The 3,135-nt window shown below is 32.3% G+C and overlaps 1 non-coding gene across 1 annotated transcript; it reads right to left on the bottom strand.

The window, feature by feature from the left end:
- Nucleotides 1-2,759: 2,759 nt before the first annotated feature.
- On the bottom strand, nucleotides 2,760-2,923 carry LOC141419952 (U1 spliceosomal RNA). The gene has a single exon (XR_012444676.1). It is a non-coding gene; the product is annotated as a U1 spliceosomal RNA (small nuclear RNA).
- Nucleotides 2,924-3,135: the final 212 nt, after the last annotated feature.

The raw sequence follows: 3,135 nt of genomic DNA, 5'->3' as shown, positions 1-3,135 counted from the left end.
TCATTAAGCCCAACATGAAAGTAGCTGTAGCAGTGGGATGATGGAATAATTGATGAAACAGAAAAGAGTATACAAAAGTTTTTAATTCTTGTGTTTTTTGGTTTTGTAGGTATCCTTTACCAAGTTAATTGTTCCCTTTGATTTTTATCAGCTTTATTCAAGTAAAATATTAATACAGAAAATTCATTTATTTTAAGAGTACAATTTAATGAGTTTTGACTAACGTATATAGTAATATAACATCCATCCTAATCATGATATATGAAACATTTCCATCACCTATCAGTTAATTTCAACTTCTCTCTGTCATGCCAATTGTCTAGGTGCTGGCAACTAGTGATCTGCATTTCATAGTTCTTGCTAGATGTTAATGATTCTCTTTTATTTCTGGTTTTCTAAAAATTCTTAGCAGGAAAGGGTGTTGAATTCTATCAAATGTATTGTATTTACCTATTTATGTGATAGTGTGTTTTTCCTCTTACACTCTTAAAGTAGTGAATTAGATCAATTATTTTATTAATATTAAAATAATTTTTGAGATAATATCAATTTGGTAATGATAATTTATCCTTTTTGTCTTTAAGACTATATTAAGATTATTGGTGGTTTGTTTATGAATACAGAACCCACATTTATAAAGTGCAATTATAACTTTCCATATCATACTATGTTGGGGTAATTCATTATGCACAGGCCACCCTTAAGGTGTTAAGAGTTATGTTCTACCTCATTGAAGGAAGAATATTCATAAAAATACATACTTATGGAATTTTTCTGCATGGGGAATTTGTTTCTTTTTCTCCAATTACTTATTTATTCATTTATTTATAGCCCTATGTACTCATGGATATTTATTCTATACTTTGGGTTATAGTCCAATACCACATTTTTTATTTTGTTGCTTGACTGTTAGTTCCTGTGTTTCTTTGACATACTGTAATCATTGTGCTTTTTTTGGCTTTGTTTTGTTACTTAAACACTTCCTTACTTTCTACCACAAGAGGCTCCAGGCTCATTATGTGTTTTCTTAGCCTCAATCTTAGAATTAATCACTTTTCAAAGCAACCCAGTCATGTAACATTTTTGTTCTTTATAAAAATTTTCTCCTAAGGTTATGTTATGATCTGATAAGTTAAAATAATCCTTCTTTTTCCCTACTGAAAATGTGATTTGTGAATCTTTTGTTATTTCCTGCTTTTTGGAACATTCCTGTAAAGTGATCTGATTTTAGTATACTCTTACAAGATGATTTAAAATAGTGATTCTGTATTTTAATGGTTTTCTACATTTTAATTGACCCTAAATTTATTATCAAAATTATTCACAAAGTTACCTTATATTTTAAATCACTTTTTCAGTTTTAGTTATGTCACCTCCTTTTCTATTTTGTTTGACTTGTTATTATGACCAGAGACTTATTTGGCTTTTCTCAAAGAGTTGTTCTTGAAGGGGTTGTTGGCCTCTTGTATTCTTATTTCATTTTTTATGATCTTTGTTATTTACTTTCTGCTATTTTGGTGAGGCTTATTATGAGGAAAAGGGGAGAGATGAGGTCAAAGTGACAAAGCCAGAAGCCATTGGAGGAATTTGAAGGGAGTTATAACTCATCCAACTCAGAGGATCACTACAGTTGCAGAGTGGAAGACAAGACAGACTGAGCAGTTCTGGAGGATGAGAGGGAGGCCAAAGGGAAGCAGGAAGACAAAAAAAATGTAATTAGGTATTCCCATTAGCTTTATGGGATAGAAGGTTAATATTCACAGTATTCTTCAAGTTCTTGCAGAGAACATATTCTTTAAACACGGAATACAATCTTACTCATACATTCCTTAGATCAAACTTATTCATTGTGGTGTCAAAATCTTGCATGTTTTGCTAACTTTTAAAATCTATTTGATCCATCCTTACTACAGATATATTCTAAAGTTTCTCAGCATGATTGTGTTTTTGAAATTTACCATTTAATTTTGTTAAGTTGTGCTTTATATTAAGTTTGAGGTTTTATCATTAGGCACATATGAGTTAAGAGTCATTATTATGTTTTAGTACATTAACACTTTTCATCATCATGTCGAACTCTCTTTATATGCATAATTTGTTTTATCATTTTCATGTATTTCATCTCAGAAATATATTCTTGTGAATTTTTATGGCTCTGTCTTTCAAGTATTTCTTCTCAATGGTCTAATTTACTATTTATTCCACCATCAAATTTTAATCATTATAATTTTTATTACTACAAATTCTCTTGATTCTATTTTCAATGTACTTTTAAATTTTATATTAGTTCTTATTCCTTGCTTAATTTCCAAGCCTCTACTTTATGTTTTGAAATATAAGAATGTAGGAATTTTTTTTGTATTCTGGGTCTGATGAATCTAACATTGGTATTCTTTGTGCATTAATGTTTTGCCTCTAAGATATAGTAGCTGGCTTCTTTTGGCTTTCTTACTTCTGATCTGTGAGTTCATGTTCTTTAGATTTTTACCAATGCAAATTCTTTGATGGCTTGGTGTGATTATTTTCTCCAAAGAAGATTTGTTTGATTCTGCCAATCATCTGGAGGTGAGAAGTTATCTTAAATATTCCTCTTTAAGTTTTTGATTATGTGAATTTGGCCTGCAAGTTTGTCTGAGCACTGCTTGTGTTTAAGACTTTCAGAAGACATTGTATACCTCCTCCATACAAGGTGAATATCAACACAAGCAAGTTTTCTTGTTATCCCATTGGTTGCCAGGTTTATTTCTTTTTTCTTTTTTCAGGAGAGAGTGTGAACGCAGTCCCCCACTACCACAAATTATGCAGTCCAGTTTCCCACATTTGGGGAAATCGCAGGGGTCAGCACATCCGGAATGCAATGGATAAGCCTCGCCCTGGGAAAACCACCTTCATGATCATGGTATCTCCCCTGCCAGGTAAGTATGTCAGGTTTATTTCTTATTACCATTACATGGATGGTGTATCTCTTTTGAGCCCTAGTTTTATCATGGGAGCCGTATTAGACTCTTGCTTTGGGAAAGGCCTTAGGCTCTGTTCTGGTTGTTGTGCCTGTCATAGCAACATAGAATTCTTCGCTCAAGGTTGCCATGGATTACAGCACTCTGGGGACAAAGGCCAGAAATCCCAGTATTTCTG

Source organism: Castor canadensis, chromosome X, assembly GCF_047511655.1.
Source record: "Castor canadensis chromosome X, mCasCan1.hap1v2, whole genome shotgun sequence".
In the NCBI taxonomy this organism is placed as follows: domain Eukaryota; kingdom Metazoa; phylum Chordata; class Mammalia; order Rodentia; family Castoridae; genus Castor; species Castor canadensis.
Note: the sequence above shows the minus strand (reverse complement) of the source record. Positions and strands in the feature narration are given on the sequence as shown.